Genomic DNA, 22,034 nt, shown 5'->3' with positions numbered 1-22,034 from the left:
AATCCAATGTAATAAACATTTTGTTTTGTTGTGGTTTAAAATACGTGGAAAATGCAAACGGGCTCAGAATAGTCAGGAATGTCATGAGAAAAAACATATTAGATGTGTAATATTCCAGAGAGGAGGTCTGGTGTAATCACTCTACATGCTCCACATGACCAATTTGCAAGAAACACCCAGGTGGACATATTGCAGGATATTACCTGCCACATAAACAAAAAGACAGAGCCAATCCTCACTCATGCAGCAACAGCGGTTAAGATCATCTGCAGGAGCGGCAGGGAAACTTCCGCCCCCCCAGAGAATAGTTACGGGTGGGTAACTATTCACTGAGGACACATTTGTATTACGGCGGCAACTGAAAACAAGAGAACGTGCTTCCGTCCTCCCCAACACTCTGCATGCTATGCGTGAATCAGAGCAGTGACTATTCGCAGGGTAAAATGTTATACGCAGGAGCAGGGGTGTCGGACCGTGGGTAATGGAGGTCCTGACTAATCAAGGCACATCCTGTAAAAAGGGAGGTGGTCCCAAAAGCCTGAGAAATAAGTAGGAGTTTATTTCTAATTTAAATACGAGTACATTCTGTTATTATGCACATAAATAACTTACATTATAAATCCTGCTGATCTACCTGCTTCCTGCTCCGACACCCCCCCCCCCCCAGAAATTGTTTGATCCTCCGGTGCACAAATTCATCATGTGGATGAGCTTTGCGGTCTGTGGATTTCACCGATTCCAAATTCAGAGTGAAACCGGAACTAAGATCGGGATTACAGAAGCGTAAGGACTGCAGAGAGCGAGAGAGAAAGTTAAAAGAGGGCAGGTAATGAAGATAGCCCTCGTGCGGGGCCCAAAATTTGGTGCTACACCCTGTGCAAGGCCACCAGAAGATGTCTTCCAATTATATTTTCTGCTATGCGGATTTTAATAAGCCTGTTATATGTATGTCAATAGCCAACACTAATTTGACTTGGTAACAGTCTGGTATAACCATTACAATAGTATTTCATTGCAAATCCGTATAACTAACATGGAGGATCAAAATTGATAGTCTAGACAACAGAGAACAGCAGCAGTTCCTTGGGATTGAGGTTGGAGAGTGTTTTTGTACAACAGGGATCCACCAGTTGTCTCTTGGTGTAAAATGAAAAAGAGAATTAAATGTTGCTTTAATTGCCATTTGCTCAAGTATTAGTAAGGGTGCACTGGAATGCTTCTTCTGGCCTACCCAGCCACACACACACACACACACACACACAGGCGCAGGGGGTGGAATCCCAGGGGGGGTTAAGGGCCCCCAACAAAGCTGAGACTTTCCTGCCGGGACCGGGGCTCAAACTGCCGGCCTTGTGAAGAGAGTTTAACTCCTCCAGATGTGAGAAGCCAGAAAGTCAGATTCAGGGACAGAAGAGGGAGAAAAGCGAGTGCCCCCCCCCCCCCACCGCCGATTCCTGCATCACCAGAAACAAATAAATAGCTGGTACTCTTTAAATTTACTTAGATCCCATAGGTCAACCATTGTGCCTCAAAGTAACATTACCACTCAGAGCACTGTTAGGCTTAAATATACTTACACTTTAGCCCTTATGTGTGATGCATAGTTTTCTAGGTATCTAAATCTGAGGGTCTGCAGTTATAATAAGGGGAATAATAATGACTGTGCTGGTGGCAGTTTTTTTCCTGGTCCTACAGGTTTTTTTCCTGGTCCCCCCCCACAATGACGCCAGTGTAGAAACAAGCATTGACCTTTTCTGTACATGGGTGGGTGCTGGTGGAGCTGGTGGCCACGTTAAACCAAAGCTAAGGAGACAGTCGGGTTGCTGCGTTGTTCTGCGCTGGCTGTGTTCCGAATGTTACAGCGAGAGCAGTGTTACTCATCATGGAGGGAAAAGATACGGAGAAGCATCTGTGGGAAGAAAAAGAAAAATCTCCTTAGAAAACGATACGGACAGGCAGGGTCAAATGCCACCAGACAGGGCCACAACGGAACAAACTGTCAGTACTTGGCAAAAAAATAAAAAATAAACATGGATGTAGTGAGTTAGTATATGGTGACCTGCTTTTCATCCAAAAGTATAACTACAAGGTGAAAAATAATGCAATTTTTTGGTGTTTAATATACTGTGTTTGTTTTACTTGCTCCTTGACAAAAAGCAGGCATTGATATTTAGTCTGACTTCTTGACAAAAGCAGGCCTTGATATTTAGGCTGACTTCTTGACAAAAGCAGGCCTTGATATTTAGGCTGACTTCACCTTCCTTAGGCCTTTTTAAGACCAACAACAGCAGCACACTTTAGACAAATGCCTTAAAACACCTGCATTGGTAATTTCATAAATGTCCATCTGTTTCTGCTGGGAAATTCTATGAAATTACTACAAAATGTAAGGTGCCTTTAGCGACACCTTGAGGAAATCTTATGAAACGCACCCCAACGGAATCGATTCTCCTACGGTCAGTCCAGAGGAGACCCCTGCAGTTAGGGTCTTGGAGTTCTTACCATTGCTGCGTCACCTTGATTGTATTCCTGAGATATCTACCCATACAAACATGGAATCCACTGCATTGGCTCTCCATTTACTTGTGGGGCTCCTCTTTTCATGTCTACAAACGGCTTCCCTTCCCTTCCACAGGCTGCAATGTTGTGCCGTATGGCCTGAAGTCCACCTATCATGCCTGCGTCCTGCGATCTCCGTCGGCTGAAAAGGTGAAGGGATCCACATTGCGTGGGAATTGGGAGCATAGAACGGGAGCGTCATTGGTGTTTTGTGAGTTTAAGAAAAGGGAGAAAGGAATGAGCAAAAGAAAATAGCAATTTACCAATCAAGTGCTACACCAAGGACAATCGGGGGCTGAGAGGCCAATGGAAGATTTTAATATTATGTGGAACTGCATAAAAAGGCGGTCAAATGATCTAATTGGTCCTGGGAATGTTCACTCTCTTGTATATTTAATTTTTTATTGAAATTATTATTGAAATATGTGCATACTACCAAAACCAATTTTATGGTAGAAAAAAGCAACATTAAATGTTAGTAGACAAATGATGCTTTGAATAGGGCCGGGTATTCCTGCCCCTCTCCTCCCTCCCCCAGGCAGCAGAAAACAAATTCTGTCATTTCATTTATATTAACGACATTCCAGTAGCTCTGGCTATCTGGCCGCTATAACTAGCTAGCGCGCCTTTGTTTCACAAGAAAAGTAGCGACATATTAAAACTAGTGTATATAATTGTAATATCATGTATTTCTCATGATTTCTATCGCTCACTCTTTTGTGCCCCCTAATCAAATGGTGCCCTAGGCGATCGCCTATATTGCCCGTAGGCTGGGCCGGTCCTGGACTTGAGCTCAAGTTACTGTTAAAACAAAAGCCCAAAAATATGTGTAATATGAAAAATTTGTGCATGAACATCTTGTGACAAGTTTAATCACTCAACAACCTTTTTTGCACCTTAAATCAGTTCCAAACAATATAAAAGTTATATATATGGTTAAATTAAAACATGCTCAGTACAATATGTTTGTATTGATTCGTTCCACCTATCCTGTGTTCCTGGCACACATATTATATGAAGGGACAGGTGGAACAAATCAATACAAACATTATATCACCTGCCTTTCTCTCCAGAGATGGCTGGCTCCTCCTCTTTCTGTCATCACACAAAATTGTGCAGAAATTCTATAGCCAGTCCAAAACCCGTGTCTGCGTTTATATCCATAAACCATAAATGCGCATCTCTTTACATACGAAACACAGGCATTTAAAAAACAAATGAAAACAATTATGATTAAAAAAAATACATTATGGTGCTTAATTATTACTATTATGGCATTTGTTCTTGTTTTCTGTTTATAGTAGACTAGTATGCGGTGATTTCCCATATCTTGAATAGAAATAAATGCTGGATTCCATGAACGCATCTGTCAGGCTCCAATCCGAACATGTATGGCAAACAGGGAAGACGAGCAGTGAAACTTAAGAGGAGAGATTGCTGGCTGCGGCGTGATGCAGCCGGAGAGACTCCGCACTACGTCATGGGCAGAGGCGCCCCGCTCAATGGGAAGGTGCGGCCGCGCTCATTCACATTACGTACACAGTGAAGAAGCTGGGACTGGCGGAAAGCAGCAATGCGAAGGGACCCCGTGCATAACCCGTAAAACCAGCCTCGCTTTCTGGATTTCTCGTTGAGGAAAAGGGTCGGGGGGGCATGTGCACGAGACAATCCGTGGCGCTTCCTTTGCAGAACCTGGTGAGTAGCGCAAGTGCATTGCAACGTTTGTGGGGTTAAATGACCTTATGCTGAGGATTACCTCACAGGTAAACTACAGTCTGGGGCTGCTCTGGGGGGTGGGGGGGATATGTGTATATGCGGGTATTTACTGTTTACCATTTAACCTAAAAAAATATTTTGGGAAAAAATATCAGAATGAGGCTTGATCGTCATGCTTGGTGTGAATATAGGAAAATAATATCGCAGTCGTCTTCAGGCGTTTTGCTTTCGCCGCGAACGGGTCGCTCACATGACTGATGATGCGGGGCACTGCGGTTGCAATAGGAAATCGCCGCTGTCTCTGCAGCCTGTTGCCCTTTTCCAGTCACCGACATATAGCAATGGTGGATGTTTCTGTAGGACAACATATTGATAAAATAAATAATCAAATAAATAAACCAGATGGCCCGGCGATCCGCTTGTATGGGCAATTTCTGGCCGCACTCCATAGGAATAGGCTACTACGGGATGGGGGACTAAATCGCATGCGGTCATCGTTATTTTAGTACCGATTACAATGACCGACTGCCAGCAATTTAATAGCATTAAGACGCTCTTCCAAATGGACAATCGCTGCAATAATTGTTCATGCTTATACACATTTGTGTAAGGCCACGTTAAGTCACTACGAATTCCAACTATTTATTTTATACTGACAGTATAACCCTGTATATAGCACTCATTCGACTATTGCTTCCGGTCAATCACAGCTTAGTGTTAATATTATAGTTAAAATTGGTCTTTTTTTTTTATTGGACCGTTCTAGCAGTTAAATCGTATGATCTCAAATATTATGCCATTTTATTGTACGAGTCGTGCTCAAACTAAGATGTGTTTCTTGTGGGAATACTTTTATTGTCGGCTATGATGTAATTGTACTTTTTCAAACCAGAGACATCTTCAGTCAGGTGTTGTACAGGCAAGCGCCTAGCTGTGTGCTTGATCCGGCTAATGCAGTGGTTTTCACATGAACTATAACTGGAAATCACAGTGCTGTATATCGTGGAGTACGTTTTAGCAAAATAATATAATATAATATAATGAAGTTATGGAATTAATTCTGGCAGTAGGCTACTATCAATGTTCACTTCTTTTAAAGTTTACATGTAGAGGGTAGTTTTTGTAATAGAGCTGTATTACAATTGTATATTTATAAATGAAGACTTTTTTTTTCCTAATTAGAACATTCACGTAGACTTACTTGGCTTGACCGTACAGTATGTAAATCACCCATCAGTACCATTTGAATAAATGACGGTTTCTTTTCGGCGCCGTGTCGGTCATGTCGTAAAATGTACTGTTTCTGCTGTTTCTACTGACCAGCTGTCCAGCCAAACATGCAACCGCACTTATACGCTGATCGGTGTCTAAATATAGCTTACTGACCATGCAACACTCTCACCAAAACTACAATAGACAGGAGAAATACTGAGAGCTTTATCTCTGTGGCACTGTAGCAATTATGTCCTGATTATTTCATTCTTTATGCTATATTCATCACAAAACATACAATGCATGAAAATGAGGTTCTACTATGTAGCCTCCCTATCAATTAAAATTATTTTGTGGTAAATGTAACATTTTTAAGCAGTTACTTAAGACATTTTTCAAAAGGGTTGGGATATTTCATAAGTAGTCCTTTATGTAACCAGTTTGTAAACAACATCAACAATAATAATATGATCTGTCTGAGATCATTCTTATCTAACACAATGCTTTCTGTGGTGTCACCTGCTGCAGTGGTCGCTCCAGTTAAAGATACAGTGGAACAAAAGTCAGCACTTTAGTTCACTGGCCACAGTGCAAGTTTTAATTTAAGATTTTAAGTGTGTAACCATGGCAGTGTAACATGTCATATTCCCTCTGGAGTTGGCGCAGATTTCCAGTTTATTACTGCAATATAGAAGAAAGTTAGTGAACTGAATGCCCAATACCTGCAAGCAAAAAAACTCCAAGTACTTAAACTGGAAATTGGCCATACACACTACCCACATCTGTCGCTAACTGGTTGGATTCAGACAACAAAATATTTTTAAACTTGTGCTACTCTGTTCTCTTTTCTTGTACCAGTAAGATCTAGAATGGACTTGTTCCTTAACATTAATATGGCTCAGAAACTCCTAACCATCAAGCAGATGCGTCCCAGAGATGCTACATTGCCTGTAACTACGTATAACTGCATGGATCCAACACTGACACCTGACTAGTCATGCATTGTTCCCTGTGAAAAGACATGGCTGTATACACGTGTGCATTTATGAATGAAGTATGAGTGAATGAATGATATTTAATGAATGAAGCCTTTTAGTACATTAAGCGTTAACTGACTTGACTGTTTAGGTTATAATTTAACACAAATGCAAATGAACACTGTTTTACTGTGACTGCAACCTGTAGTTTTTTCTGGGATCTCAGTCGTTGTTGTCTTATGCAGTGCAAATTGCAGTCCTGGACACTTTGCTCATTTTCTGGTTCTCAGGAATAATAATAATAATTGTAATTTGTATTAGTTATGCACCAAATTTTCGAGATATTTAAAAAATTTGAGAAGGAAAAATCTGAATTCGATGAACTGGTTAATAACTGGTAAATATTTGGTTACTGTACTACTTAAAAAAATTCTGTGCAGTACATATTCAATGCAGCTCTTTTTACAAGTAACACACACACAACACATGAGTAAGGAAACAAAAAAGATGGCAGCCATGAGAAGCCCCCCCTAGCACGGCCTGATGGGCCCCAAAAGCACTGAAGTATGGGAGCAATCTTAAAATAATGAAAAAACCTTATATTAGAATTAAAAATAGTCGAATATGAAAATATTTGGCGCTTGTAGTCCTAAATTGTGTACCGTTTTCCAAGAACTGAAAGATGCTTACAGTAGATAAGGCAAAGAAAGAGAACAGGAAAAATCACTGAAAACCAACAAACACTCGAAAATGTAGAGACAATAGGAAAGACATGTATTTTAACTGACAGTAATAAGCAATTCAGCAAATAAGGAATACATACAAATTTTACATTATATAAAAATATATGATAATTAGAAGTGGTGCAGTAATAGTGCCGATGATGTAGTATTTCAGTACTATGCAGAAACGGTTAGCTTATGCAACTGTATATGATGGAAGATGCAAGACGAGGTGAATAGGGAAGATGAGTAAGGATAAACAGAGCAGACATTACTAACAGAGCACAGAGGGCATCGATGCAGGAAGGATGTTCAGTGAAGTCAGACAAGAAGAATGTTTTGAGGTGAGATTTGAAATTGGGAGAGTGTGTGTGTGTGTGGGGGGGGACGGTCATCCTGGGGAAGGGAGAGGGATGGTACCATACAGTAGACTTGCTCACCAAAACTGTGGAGATTAGCTGGAGGCAGTGAAAGATTGTACAGTGTGAGTGGGTGGATAGGACAACAGAAGGTCAAAGAAATAAGGGGATCAAGATTGTTGAGAGGCTTGTAAATAAAGGGGAAGAATCTTGAAGCGGATCCATAATTTCACAGGGTGCCAGGTCTTGGGGAACAGGAGTAATCTGATGATGTGATCGAGGTGAGGACCTGGGCTGCAGCTCGTGGAGGGACCAGGAGTCGATGCCCGGGAGGAGGGAGTCGTGGTAATCGAGGCAGCTAAAGATGAAGGCATGGATGAGGGACTCAACTGCGCGTTTGGAGAGGCAGGGCAGCGTTGAAAAAAGAAGTGTTCAGCTGAAGTGTCCGGAATGTCTCCACAGTGATGAACTGTACGTGAGAGGGGTGCCTTCGATGTGGAAGGAATCGGCATTCGTAATGGCGCACTTATGATGTATAATGAAGTTCACCCGCTGAGCTTGAAAAAGTTGCTGGCCGTCCAGGTTTTTCCATTTCAGATATTCAGGCTTTGATGTGCGACAGATGGGGTTAATGAACTGGTTTAGTAGGGAAAAGACCAGGGTATCATTGGCGTAACACTGAAAATGGGGAGGATGTGTAAAACATAGCCGTGGCCCAAGAACTGGGACCACTGGAAGCCCCGTGGGTAACCGGAGAGAATGAATAGCATAATCTGAGATGGAGTTTAACAGTTTATATTTCAGGTAAGAGGTAAGCTAATGCTCAGTGCCCAGGTCATAGGGTTCTGAGAGGAGGACAGTGTGTGAAAGCCTGTGCTCAGGTCGAGGAGAGTGAAGACGTTGAGGTCTCCGGAATCAGCATATATAAGATGTGTCAGCTTACCTATTTTCAGTACTGTGGAGAGGGCTAAAGCTGGTTGAATGGTTTGAGTGGGTTATTGTGCTGGAGATTAGGAGTTGACGAGCGAGACACATTTTAGAGATGGTATGGTGGCTATAAAATTAGTTATTAAAATTAAGCTTTTAAATTTTTTTGTTTAAAGGGTGAGACAGATGAAGGGAAGCAGTGGGAGAGAGTGATTAATTGAAGAGGGCGCTCAGGTGAGGGCGGAGAGGCGGAGGGCAGGTCTGTGGCAGGTTGGACAGGCAATCAGGAGAGCAGGTGGTGACCTTCGAAGCAGTGGTCATATCCGAGAGTGGAGAGGAATTCAGGAGTGGGAAGGCAGAGAGGCAGCTTGGAGGTGGGAGGCCAGAGAAAGTAGATCGCTGAAGTGCTGATGGCGAACATTTTGGTGACCGGCAGACGCTGGAGAAGAAAATGTGCTGGAGGTGATCTGCAGGAAGTGACATCACCACAAAGGGGCAAGTATCCCTGTGTCGATGTGCTGGTTTGGCCCTGAATAAGCCTTCCTGCTCCAATTCACATCTCATTGTTTGATCCCATTGTTTTTTTATTGTGATTTTACTCTAAAGGGAATGAATGAAAGTATGCATGCATTGTATTCATTATGCAGGTACCATAATATTGTGTATCCATACATTAGTTGTCAAAGCAGCAGTGAAAATCTGTGACTGTTAACTGTGAACTGCTTTACTGCTTTATCAAGCTCCTGTTTTCAGGAGGTCAAAGTCTCATGGTGTCCAGTTTTACTGGACAGTTTTTTCCATCTTCTACACAAATATTCAGGTGGGCATATTTTTATCATCGCTATTTACCAAAGGTCCAACAGCTGGCTCTTCTGGAACTACAAACAAGCGAAACGCTGCATAGAAGTCTGTCCTTAACCGTCATGTTACATGCTGCCTATCTAACATTTATAGAGCAGCTATCTAATAAAAATGTATCCCAAAGCACAAATGGACAGAATGCAGCTTGTTGTAACATTTTAATGGAAAACTCCCAGATATTCCTGCAGTCCTGCTTGCAGTTAAGGTTGTGTTGAAGTCTGTGTTTTTTTTCTTTTCATACATTCCCGGAAAGGATATTTTTACCTTTGCATTTAGTCATTCACTGTTTTTCCTGAAAACAAAAGGAAAGGTGAAATGGTCACTATATTACATATATACAGCATAAAAAGCTAAGTGCTTTCAGTATGGAAAAGAGTTACTTTCATTGCTTGTTGGTGCAGGATGATAGGAAATGTGTCCATTTTGGCCAGGTGTAAATTGGCAGCCTGATTGTTCCTGTTTTCTATATCTGCATTCAGATTTTCATAATGTTTCATTAGTGAAGTGCATATCCATTTTAGAATCCTTGTTAGAAAATATAGGAGTCGTGTTATAAAATGTTTTTTGAAACGTATAAAATGTTTTTTCGCTACATGATTGGATCGTTGACTGGCACATTGTCACGGTTCACTGCCAAAATAGTTGCTGTGATGGTGCCACAAAAATACTGCTGGAGAAATCAAAGAATATCACCCAGGAATGCAGCTTCGCAGCAACGTTTGCAGGATCCATGAGACAGATCTAGGGTTGGGGTCAGCAAATGACGGGGATGAGATGTGTTAGATAGGGAGGAAAAATAATATAAGTTTAGTGGAAAGGTGAAGGCAGGTAGGAGGGTGTGAAAGATTGGTGGAATGATACGTGTTTGCGGTGTCTCCATTAGATTGTCTCCACCTCATTTCAGACAATGTGCGAATGCTTCATGATAATCTGTGGCAGAACATGAGCGAGATACATTGTATCGGTTAGAGGCTTCTGATGGGTCCGAGCAGAAATGGGTGAGGAGCTGAAGCAGGATATAGTGATTTTGCCGGTGTTGGTGCCGAATGGGAAGGACAAAAAATAGACTGAGGAGGTGTGTGACAAACTAGAAGAAAAAAAAAACAATGAGGAACATTTTTTTTTCATATTTAAATCATGAAAGCACAGTAGGAGAATGTGAAAGGTAAAAAGGAAGATAGAAAGATCAAAGTAGAATTTTGTTAAATACACTTGTTGTGGGGCTTATGTGATGAGGCTGAAGAAGCTGACTTCTGACATCATTCCGTCCTGCTGCCTTTTATCAAATCTATCTCCACTGTCTGCTTTCTTGCCAAACCCCGTGTCGGATGGTCGTCTGGACCCACCCTCCTGGAGCGAGTGTGACAGCCCGTACTGCTCCGGTGAAGGAACCTACATCAAACTGCGAGGAAATGTCTGTAAAAAAATGCCTCTTTAAAGGAGATTTTGCATATTACGGTATAACAAGTGGCGTTGCTACCAGAGTCAGCTGAAGCTGTAGCATAGGATGTGCTGGGAAAAGATCACTGATTGCAGCACAGATTATCAGCAAATTAAGAGCATGTAGAAATGCACAATAAAAGTCTAGGAGGATAATGCGAAATATAGAGAATTAAATGCATTTAAAAGGGAGACTTCTAAAACCTGAGAAATATGAAGGATCCATTAATGCAAGAACTGTAATAAATAAATAAAATTGTAAGGAATACATACATACATGTGTGCAGACATGCATACATCTGCTAACCATTTATCCTAGTCTGGGTTGCCAGACTGATATCAGAGAATATATTAGGAAGTTAGAGGAAGACACTTACAAACTCTTAAGAGTTAAAAAGGACCTGCCAGCTTTCAGTTATGAAATTGTATAGTATGTGCAGCGATTCATTTTTATTTACTTTGCATAACAAGTAATGTAATTCATTAGAGATCTTCCCTTCCCACACGACTGAAATAGCATCATGATTAAAAAAATAACATATTTTTTTAAATGTACCATCTGTGCATTCAGATATGCCTCATTTTGTGTTGAAAGGCATTCTTGGAAAGCAAGTACACTTCAAAAAGTTTTTTGAGTCTGGTAACGCAGTGTTTCGAAATGTCGTGCTTGAATGTAGCCCATAATAAGCAGCATCTTTAATCATTTCCACGGAGGAGGGAGGTGGGAGATGACGGAACATTTATTGACTGGTTTCATTACCCAAACACGTTTTTTATTTGGTGTAAACAGAGAGGAGCAGGATATGATATGTTGCTGTATGAAGATTAAAAAAATAAAATCAGGTGCTATTTTGGTAGTTTCCTTGTTGCAGCGTTTATTTAGCATGAATAAGAATTCATAACTTCAGTAAACAACCTTGTTTTGTCAGCCATTACTGCCTGGTTTACAGCAGTAAATGGTTATAACACTTTTTTCATTTGTTTTTACTTCCTATGCATGCAGTCTGCCTTTCTCTTTATTGCCATTTCACTGTAATATTTGAGAGCTGCATTTTTATTTAACATAGTGAACCAGACATTTTCATGTAGTGCTTTACATAGGACAGTGAGGTGTGATTCATTCTGTACATTCCAAGCTGATATTGAGGAGCAAAACAAATAAAGATAAAAGTGTTATGAATACATTTAAAATAGAAAAGTTCCTTGAATGAATTATGTACGTTTTTCCATTTTTTATTCCTTTTTATTCTGTGTGTCTCAGGGCAAGACAGTCATAGAGGGAATTATTTAGGCTGGTCCGCTAACTTGTGACAGTTTAAGAGTGTTATGTAAGCAGCAGGGACACCCTTTGAATCTCCTCTACAGAGTGAACTGGTATTCGCGAGTGAAGCAAATAAAGCTTTCAGTGAAGATTTCAGCGAATTAATTTACACTGGTTACACAGTGTCGAATGCAGTCACCAGGCATTCCTAATAATGGTGCATTTTAAAGCTTTATGAATGCAGTGTGACCATTTATCTGGTTTCGCTAAACTGTCAAAGCCGGTAGGTATTGCACTTTATGAATAAATAATGTGGTTACTGGAAGGCTGTTAACAAGGGGCAGATAATGAGCAAAGGCTTTAGGAGATTTGGAAATAGACGCAGGCAGACAGGAAGCGACCTGTGCCCCCAGGACCCCAGAGGGACCCCCTCCTCATTAAAAGGAGATGAGGACAGTGAAGATCTGGCAGAGCACTGTACACATATGTGCAGAGGGTAATATGTAAGTGGCAGTCAGCATAAATGTAGGACGGATTCTGATCCTGACTAATGTCCTGGTTGCAGAAATGTGCGAAAGGCAGCTGACAGTGATTTTTAAAGATCTCCAAAGCCGTTTGGTAAAACTTGTGCCAATATGTTAAGTGTTCAGACGATATAACTCGTCGCAAGATCCCAAACATCCATCTTCCAATTATTTATCCAGAACGGGGGCGTTGGAGGGTGGGGATGAGGCTGGTGGAGATAGAACATGTGCCGTGGAACCTTAAATATAAACCCTAGGGAAATAGTAAGTATAGTAGACAGTATAGTAACAGATTGAAGAGCAGTATTGTAAGGTATATTGTTTTATTCATTTTATGGATTTCAATAAAACGTGTTGGCGATGACTTCCAGGATCACGTTGATTAGAGTAGATCAAAGTAGGTGTAGAAATATATATTGCAGTCTTGTCCATGTCAAGAAAAAAATGATAAAAATTTGCACAAAAAATGTGTATGTGGAAGAGCTGTGGCGTGACAAGTGGGAAATGTACCTCGTATGTCACAGAATGACATTTCCAGGTTAAAAGAATTAGCTGTGTTAATGTAGATGTTAGTCAAAGAAGAACGCGGTATACTAGCATAACAGGGCAAAGACACAAGCCACAGAGGATGAGAGGCTGATCATCATCTGGTTTGTCTGTTGATACGTCCACATTGTATTGGTTCTTTAGAAAAAATATATCTAGTCAGGTGGCATCCTGTACAGCAGGGGTCTCAAACTCCAGTCCTGGGGGGCCGCAGCCCTGTGTAGCTTAGTTCTTTCCATGTTCCACCACAAATGATTCAGCTCAAGAGCTGTGTGGTAATTAGCACAAGGAGTTGAACCAGGTGTGTTAAATGAGGGTGAACCAAAAACTGTGTAGGGCTCCGGCCCCCCAGGACTGGAGTTTGAGACCCCTGCTGTACAGGGCATGCTGCAGATTTGTGTCCTTTGCTGCCTGGAACCAAAACTGTAGTGGAGCATGGCTCTGCTTAAACCAGATCGCTGGTCCAAATCCCATGACTAGACATGAGATGTCAACACTGGGCCCTTGAGCAAGGCCCTTAATGCCAGTTGGTCCAGGGACAGTCTGACCCTGCGTGTTGGTTTGGATAATAGCATTTGCTAAATTCATAGATGCAAAGGAAGTGGGCTGTATCTCTGGAAACTGTCATTGGAACATTTTTAAGTACTCAGGAGAGGCACAAGAATTTAAAAGCAACAATGCCAAACCAGTTCTTTGCTACAAAATGACATGGAATAATTCCACCCCTCTGAGTTTGGAACCCTGACAATCTCCAAGTGGAACACAAATGTGTAAGCTTTTAAGCCGTTACACCTAGTTAAAGTAGTCTATCGCCATCACTTTCCCAAAGATTTCCTTCAGAATGGTCATGCAGGTCAGGCTAAGCATCTTTAGCCACATATTCTAGCTTGTTCATGGGGATGTCTAGATCTGGGAGATGTAATACCTCCAGCATGTACCTGGGTCTTCCCTGGAACCTCTGCCCAGTGCGGCGTGCCAGGAATACCTCCCAAGGGAGCCATCCATGTGGCATACTTACAAAATGCCCAAAGCACCTTAGTTGAATCTTCTGGATCTAAAGACACATTGGGTCTATTTCAAGATCCCTTCAGATCTCCCAACAAACCTGGCAGATAAACCTCATTTTAGCTGCTCGTTCTCATGACCAATACCCACAGCTCATGACTGTAGCTAAGGATAGAGACGTAGACTTATGACTTGACTTCCGCTTTACCGCTATGGACTTCCTGCAAAACTTCAGTCGCTGAACTGACTTTGATCACATGTTCTTACTCACTGTTACTTGTGACCGAGGTGCTTCACTAAGGGTAGTCTCTCCCCCATCACCTGAAAGGAGCAATCCATGCAATTCTGAGAGAGCACTCTTAGAGGTACTGATTTCCGGCCCATCTACATCAAGATCCAGCATTGAATTGCTCAACCACGTGAACGTCACTTGTAGCCCCCATATCAGGCGCCCTTCCAACCATGAATGTGCCACGAAAATCACAAACAGGAGTGGAGATATATAAATAACATATGTCTCGTTTAAGTTCACAAAGCACATGTAGACAGTATTAGCATGTCCCCCTGAACCTCATACATCTGTGCCAGGAAGAAGAGTTGGTCCACTTTAATGACCAGGCTGGAATCTGCATTGTTCCTCCTTGATCCTAAATTTCACCTTAGGGAGGAGTCTTATCTGCGTTAACCAGGAATAAGCTTTTCTACTGAGTATGAGAAATGTTATCATCTGTAGTTGTAACACACCTTTTTCTAAAAAACAAGGACCGTCACAACTATTTGCTAGTCCAGTGGCAATTTAGCTGCCTTCTATGCAACATTGAAGAGGTGCATCAACTGCATCACACACACCCCCCCCCCCCCAAAAAAAAATGCAGTGCTTTTAACATTTCTGAACAGATTACATCTACCCCAAAGGCTTTCCAATAGCAAGGGCCCTGTCCAGCATATTGTCTTCAGCTGCACTGATAGCCTGCCTTTTGACGAGAGGACGCGTCCGCTGTCTTTAGCAGGTGTTCTTTCCACTTCTCGAAAATATTCCCGGAGTTAGTCAACATTTCCCCACACTTGCTGAACGTAGCATCAGCAACGTCTTGCCTCCCTTCCCGATGTCTTGAACAGTTCGCCAAAAGTCACTCTCTATGGCCTCTTCCAATTCCAGTGCACCTCCATATATTCACTGCAGCTTTTCTGGCCTATCCGCACGTTTCCGCTGTCTTAGGAGATCCCAGTGCAAGCGTTGTCCTGAAGGTCTCATTCTTCAGTTTAACAGTTTCCCCCAGTGTCCACCTTCTGGCCTCAGCTCTTGGCAGCCACTGCAAGAATCGAGGCCTCGAATATGTTCCCCAGCCTCACACTGCATGCGGGAGAAATTTTTCCGGAGTTGTGACTTCTTCTCACATAAAAGACGTTCTTGGAAAACCCTGACTGCTCGTTTCAGTCATCCTGGTGCATCATGGGTATCCTCCCTATGTACCAAATCCATCACACTGTCAACTAGATAGTTCTGCTCATTTGTTCACCATAGGTTTTAAAATACATTGCCTCAAATCACTGGGCTAGGGTCCTCTGGTGCCATGAACTCTTTTATCCTTGTATTCAGAAAACGTTTGTTATGGACAATCAATGGTTGCGCAGAAGTCCAACAATTCACAGCGTAGGTGTAGATCCAGGGCACCATTCTCCCCTCCCCATATCTCCATTGTTCCCCATGTGACCATTGAAGTTTCCAAATAAGAGCACAAAGTGTGTAGGTAGAACCTTTTTCAACACATTCCCCACTGTAAGAAGGCTGGGTACTTTGAGGTACCGTTCAAAAGTTTTCCTCCATGCGACTTGTAGTTCTGTAGAGGCAACCCTCTCGTCCACTGGGAAAAATTCCAACTGCACAGTCGTCAGCCTAGGACTTACCAGTATCCCCACACCTGTGTTTTACCATGAGGAACTGCAGAGTAGGAGAGATTCCACCCCTGATCGGGATGTCTGGTTCCAGAGCCCACACTGTGAGTGGATGTAAGACCGTCCGTCTCTAGCTAATATGTTTCTGTCTCTTGGAGTCGTTAATGTTAGTACATTACAGTTTCTGTCACCTATGCAGACAGTCCCCGGCTTATAAACCATGCAACAAGTTGCACATACAACTAAAATTTAAAAGAAAAAAATGTACGCAAAAATACATTTTGGACATCCATATGCCCTGCAGCGTACACTACCTAGTCCACTGTACACTGTACAGTGGTTTCCGGGGGAAAGTATTGTACTGTGTGGCAGTGAGACCATCCCATCCTCACACACATCTCCCAGTATCATTCTCACACCTAAAAGTGCAATTACCCTATTCATCCATTCATATATCCATTTCGACATATGACTTGTCTTTTCAGAACGGCACTCAGTTATAAGTCAGGGACAGTATGTCTCATATGAAACACTGTGAAGTATCTATGTGGCTGAAGCAAATTCTGAAAATTATGTATAGAAGTTAATTTTAGTGTTTAGTAATAAAAAAAAGTAAATGCTATTTGTTTATTGATTCAAAGAAAATATATTATCTAAATGGTTGGTATGGTGGCTTACCGGTTAGCACTGCAGACCTCCAGGTGTGGGGGATTAAATCCCACCACTATCTCTGTTTGTGTTGAGCATGCATGCGTTTGTGCGGAACTCAGGGTTTCTTCTGCAGTCCAAAATCATGTGGCCAGGTGAATTGGAGTCTATGAATTTGCCTTATTCTTTGAGTGAATGTGCCCCTGTCTTTGACCGGCATCCCATCTAGGGTGTCCCTCATTCTTGGCCTGTGTCTCTTTTTCATACTATCATTCCTTTTAGTCATTTCACCCCAGTCTGTGGTATATGATGATGGTTATTAAAAAATAATAATAATAAATAAAAATATATCATGTAGGCTGCTGTAAACTCCAGAATCAGAGAAGCCTAAAAGGCCTCATCAGTGTGTAAGTCGAGTGCTAGAGAAACGGGGACACAACTGCTGGATCTGCGGCCGCTTGCAGTCTAGGTTTAGTCTATGTTGCAGCTTATTGTGCATTGGTCACGTGTTTTGTTTTTGTGATGCCCGTTGTTAATTGGCTTTTTTATTTACTTAAATGAGGCTCCAATCACTGCTTATGCTGTGCAGTACAATGCATCACCACATTACAGCATCTCTGTATCAGTGTAATAGAAATAGCAGTGTCTGTATTTTTGATGGTATGACAGATATCTTCGGGATATCTAAATAACGGGATGTACCATAATAACGTCATAGCGCCCATACCTAGTACCAGTGTGCAACATGAATTTCACATTCAGTTATTTGATTCCTTTGCAACTTCTGAATTACAAAAAATCTTGGTGTGGCTACTTTTCTTCTTTTGGTATCCAGAAGTGCATTTTAGCTTCCTGATTTAATATGCATAAAAACTATGATTATGGATTCATGAAAGCAGAATCGGTATGAGTCTCTCAGTTTCTGGACTTCCTGCAAGAAATAGGGGTGAGGACATTGTTTCTCTCGCTTTTTGCTGCATCTTTTTAAATCTTTGCTGGAGTGGGAGAGCAGTTTAAGATCTTGGTACTGCAGCCTGGCTACTCCTGAATAGAAAGGGAGGCATGCTTGAAGGTGAAATGGGGGGGGGGGGGGGGGGCATTGTGTGGCTCAGGACACTGAACCTGTGAGAGAAAAGTCCCTGGTTTAAATCCCGTGGTCGGTGATGTCACCGTTGGGCCCCTGAGAAGGCCCCTAACCCCCTAATTGCTGTAGGTACTGGCGGACCCTGCTTTCTCAAAAATTATGTTGCCTGGGATTAGAAGCTACATGATGTGCAATGTAAATACTGGCACTGCATGACGTCACAAGGGCTTTGACAGTCTGCTGGGCTGAGATTGTAAATAAGTTATGCTAAAACATTTTTACTTTGTCCTAGGAAACAAAACTTAGCAAGCTTTGCAGTTTTACCGATGGTCTCAATTTCAACATTTTATTTTCAACATAAAATCAGCTTAAAATTTACCGCAGCTGTACTTGCGTGAGCTCCGTTTGCGTCCTCCAAAACAATAGTGATCATTGCGTGAGCCCCGTTTGCGTCCTCCAAAACAATAGTGATCATTGCGTGAGCCCCGTTTGCGTCCTCCAAAACAATAGTGATCATTGCGTGAGCTCCGTTTGCGTCCTCCAAAACAATAGTGATCATTGCGTGAGCTCCGTTTGCGTCCTCCAAAACAATAGTGATCGTTCTTGTACTAGTTGTTTGCCTTCTGTGCAGTATGACACGTTCGTGAGAAATAAAACGAGTGCGGAGGAGAAAAGTGAACAAGAACAGGTCACTAAAAGGCATTAACCTTTTAATGTGTGTAAATATTTTAGATTTCATGGAGATGACATTGAGCAGAGGCAAGTGATTTGTCGGTACAGCTCACAACAACAACACCACTGACTTATCTGACCGACGGAATCAATCGATAGATAATGACATTTCTGTTCAGCAGGTTTATTTTGAGTACATTTTTAACTTTGCAATAGTTATCGCAGAAAATTTCAGATCCCGATACTTGAAAATCTTCCAATATTGTGCAGCTCTACGTTGTAGAAAAACGTCTGCAAAATAAACAGAATGTAAATAAAATGAATGATCCCATCAGTAAGGGGTTGAGGTCATGACGAATTATTAAAACAATATCATTTTTATATTATTGTACCATTATATGTTGTTGTTAGAAAAACAATCGAAGCATGCCAGGTTTCTCCCCCCCTCCTTCTGTACAACACTGGATCGGGCCAAAAAAGGAGTATAATCCTGCCGTTTTATAAACATAGACTCTTCAGATTGCTTTGGTACTGCAGACTGGCACTCGTGTTTGAGTTGCTATAAGCCTTCATTGAACTGCAGCCTCGTGCAGCCCAGGGCAGCCCGTGTTGGCAATAAACCGGAGACATTCAGGCCTGGAAGGTCTACAGCAGCAGCAGAAAAAAATTAGTAAACCTGTGGGACCAGCTAAGTCCAATTCTTGACTCCCTTTAATATGTAACGGCGAATTAATATGTCCGATCTGCGTACAGTATCTCTCTCCCAGCTTTGCGATGACCAAAGATTCTTGGCACATAAAGTAGACTCTGGATGTATAAACTCCATGCTCTAAGCTCACACTCTCTGGAAGTGCTGATTCCGGAACAGCTGCCTGAGAAAGTTTTATCCTTGGTTTGCTCTCCAGCTTAATGGGGGAAAACAGTTTTCCTAAAAAAAAAAAGGTTTAGCAGAATGTTTTAAGTACCCAGGGAATACATCTACATTAATCCAAGTGCATTTGAGGACACATTTGAGTAATAAACTTTTTTTCTTTCCTGTTCAGTCAAATTTGCATGTTTGCAAAGGGCATTTATTTATTTATTATAAAATAAATTATTAGCAGTAATTCTTTCAAATTATCAGCGATAGCGTATGTGTTAACTGGGGAAGTGTAAGGGTAAATTGCTTTTGCTTTGTAACAAATGTGGCAACATAATAGATTTACAGTGTAGCAGCTTGACAGCTGAGCTGTGATTGTGCTTTTCATAAACAGAGGCGGCTTTGCTATTCTTCAAGACCTCAGACGTTGTCATTTCTACTTAGTGCAGGAGTCACGAATGTAGGCGATCAAAGGGAGCACCAGGAGCTGGGGAAATGTGCTGCTTTTGTTTTTGCAGTGTGCTTTACAAATATATACAGCTGTTCTACATATTCATATTTTCATGGGGATTATATGGAGTGCTTAGATAACACAAATCTTTGCGGAATCCAGAGAAATGGATCAAAGATGTTTAAATAAATCGTCAGCATTTTTCTGTGTAAATTTAATACTTTCCTAGTAGCTCAATTGGGGTTTCAGATCCACAATTGGGAAAGCTCGGTACAGGTCTGTGTGTGTGTGTGTGTGTGTGTGTGTGTGGATTCTGTATATAATCAGGGATTGACATAACTGGTACGCAAGTACGCATTCACCTTTAGAAACGATACGTGTGAATCGATTGTGGTAACAGTGTAAATGCATATTGGTGGATTTTGCATGCTTTTCCTGTGTCACCTGGGTTTTCACTGGGTACTCCGATTTTCCTTCCGCATATAACGTCATGCATTTCAGAATTGCTCACGCCTCCCGATTGTGTGCATGTACTGTATGCGCCCTGTGATGGACTGCAGTCTTCTCCAGAATGTACCCATGACCAGGACAAGTACATAAGACAGATGGATCAACTTCACAGCCAACTGTATGCCACAATTTATCCATGCCAACTACTCCGAAACGGCACCCGTTTGCAAGAGTGACTGAGTTATAGGTAAAAAGTAAAAACATCCTCCATTTTATATTTTGTATCTGAACTGGAGATTTGCAAACATTAAAGGTTAAAAATCAAAGGTAATTCTGGGCTGAAATCCAAATTCAGTTTTAAATACATAATCCCACTGAATGCGATTAAATGCCTTGAGGCATTTAAAGACAAGGGGATTAGTTGGATTAGAGATCAGTGTCGAGGAAATCATGTTAGATACGTTGTATTAGATAGAAACATATTTTTGAGATCTGTACCACCTTGCAGTGCCAGGATCATTATGGTAGGATTATACCCAGGGATGGACATAACTGGTACGCAAGTAGGCATTCACCTTTAAAAGCGATGCTTGCGACAATCGATTGTTTGTAAAACCGCGAATGCGTACTGATTTATGTGCATTCGCGCTGCTATGACAAGAAAATACCTTGCATTTTAACTTGTATACTGCAAATGAAGTAGAGTTAGCATATAAAGATTAAAATGCATTATATTTTGTTTTCATAGCAGCGCAAATGCACATAAAAAGTATGCATGTGCACTGTTAGCCTACCACAATCGATTCACACGTATCGTTTCTAAAGGTGAATGCGTACTTGCGTACCAGTTAGGTCCATCCCTGATTATATACAGAATTCCACATTATTGATGGGGATTGCTTATAATTTAATAAAATCAGTTGTCACTACCTTCTTTATTTTTAAGGATGAACACAACCGGACATGTAGCTTAAGTAATTTCCTTGAAAGTACCATTGAGTTTTCTCACAATTCATTCTAAAATCCCATCCATCCATTTTCCAAACCGCCTATCCTGGAAAAAAAAATCCCATCCATCCATTTTCCAAACCGCCTATCCTGGAAGCTACGGGCACGAGGCAGGGAACACGAGGGGGGGGGGGGGCAGTACACCGCAGGGCACACACACACACAATTTAGTAATTCCAATCTTTGGACTGCTGACAGAATATGCAAACTCTACACACACATGGAACCCAGGCGGAGACTCGAACCCGGGTCTCAGAGGTGTGAGGCAGCAGTGCTAACCACAGCGCCACCATGCCACCCCCATTCTGAATGAATTGAAGGTTATCGACGTGAAATTATTTTTGTATCTTAAATTTGTATTGCTATCGACCGCCATTCAGATGTCAACTTGAATGGTCTTGGCCAAAGAAAATATTAAAAATGGGAACTTCTATGAATCTGCTATATGGCATATACAAGATTGGGATGAGTTGAATCATAGCCATCGATCATCGAATTTAAAGCGATTGCAGTTTGATAGGTTCAGAAAAAGGACAATGGCATTTTTACACTGTGTCAGATGGTTCTTTATTAAACCAGTAGGGGGCAGTGCAGCATGGCAGGTAGGGCTGAATGGGTCCAGTTAAAAATAACCCTACTGCTGTCTTGTGTGAATCGGATACAGGTCAGAAGCGGTCGGTGAGCAGAGCTTGCCCGGTGACAGCTTAAACAAACCAGAGGCTCGTACTGACGGAGTTATCGGCGGTTTGCTGTGTCCACGGTTCGATAGCCGACGCCTCCAAGCGGCATGAGATTCGGATCTCGCGTTGTGTTTGATGCAGGAGAGCTTTTCCGGAAAGTACCAGTGGCTTAACTGT

At 41.8% G+C, this 22,034-nt stretch overlaps 1 protein-coding gene across 1 annotated transcript in view; it reads left to right on the top strand.

The window, feature by feature from the left end:
- Positions 1-4,089: 4,089 nt before the first annotated feature.
- Positions 4,090-22,034, top strand: part of dtna (dystrobrevin, alpha) — an 87,261-nt gene continuing 69,316 nt past the window's right edge. Inside the window, exon 1 of the mRNA XM_072710909.1 lies at positions 4,090-4,254. The gene's annotated coding sequence lies outside the window, so the exon portion shown is untranslated. The remainder of the gene's footprint in view (positions 4,255-22,034) is intronic.

Source organism: Paramormyrops kingsleyae, chromosome 4, assembly GCF_048594095.1.
Source record: "Paramormyrops kingsleyae isolate MSU_618 chromosome 4, PKINGS_0.4, whole genome shotgun sequence".
In the NCBI taxonomy this organism is placed as follows: domain Eukaryota; kingdom Metazoa; phylum Chordata; class Actinopteri; order Osteoglossiformes; family Mormyridae; genus Paramormyrops; species Paramormyrops kingsleyae.
This window is presented reverse-complemented; position numbering and strand designations above follow the sequence as displayed.